The following is a 1,182-nucleotide window of genomic DNA, read 5'->3' on the forward strand; positions in this document are numbered from 1 at the left end:
CCCCATCAATAAATCACCAGGATTGGATAGTCTCAGAACTCAGGGGGAACTGTTGGAGACAGGCTATTGCTCAAGATAGCCTATCCTTTTTGAGCAACAGGCTCTGGAAGATGAGACATGTAGACCCTTGCAACTACATCAGCTTCCTCATGCCCTAGTACCTATATTATCTCTAACTCTCCCAAATCACAGCAGAGTTGCTTCCATCATGCAGAAAGACTGCTGTCCCATGGTGCACCCATTGAATAAAAGGCAGTCCTGTCTAAAAAAAATATTCTCAATATATGAAACATATAAACTCTAGCCATTCCTAATTCTACTTTTAGACTACATACACTGAACTGTTCATGTGATAAAGATCACAGAGATTTAAGTAACTCCAAAAAAAATATTCTCAATATATGAAACATATAAACTCTAGCCATTCCTAATTCTACTTTTAGACTACATACACTGAACTGTTCATGTGAATGACTGTGGTGGATCAGGAAATAAAGGATCACACTTCAAAGCTCCAAAGAAGAGCCCGACAATCTAGACTTAATGTACTCAAATTGTAGAAATGAATTCAAAGGCAAGAAAATTACAACAACAAAAACTGGTTGTTGCAACAAAAATCTCTAGTTAGACCACTGTTTTTTAAAATATCTCATTATTTCTGTTTTATGTGTATGAGTGTATTTCCTGCATGTGTGTAAGTGCACCTGTATTGTGCAGCAGTGGCCATGGAGGTCTGAAGAGGGTGTTGGATTCCCTGGATCTGGAGTTATGGAAAGTTGTTGGCTGCCATGTGGGTGCTGGGAACTGAACCCAGGTCCTCTGCAAAAGCAGCCGGTGCTCTTAACAGTTGAGTCATCTCCAGCCCCTACCTAGACCACTATTTACAAAATCATATAATAGCTCCACATTACTTCCTAGCCCTCTATTGTATGAGGAAACCATTATTTATCTCTTTTCCTGGTTCTAGCCATGTTAAATTATTAGAGATTTTCCAGCCCTGCTGATGCTGTCAGCAGACCACTCAATTATACTGTGCATAGAAATGTAACTCATTCTTCCCTCTTCCTATGAACTTCTGTGGCTACTCCTAATATTCCCGTCTAATCTATTCCTCTTGGTTCCCATCAAGATTTTTATAGTCTTCCAGCAAAGTTTACTTATCAATAGAAAAATATTGAATAA

Source organism: Nannospalax galili, unplaced genomic scaffold, assembly GCF_000622305.1.
Source record: "Nannospalax galili isolate Female #2095 unplaced genomic scaffold, S.galili_v1.0 scaffold1387, whole genome shotgun sequence".
In the NCBI taxonomy this organism is placed as follows: domain Eukaryota; kingdom Metazoa; phylum Chordata; class Mammalia; order Rodentia; family Spalacidae; genus Nannospalax; species Nannospalax galili.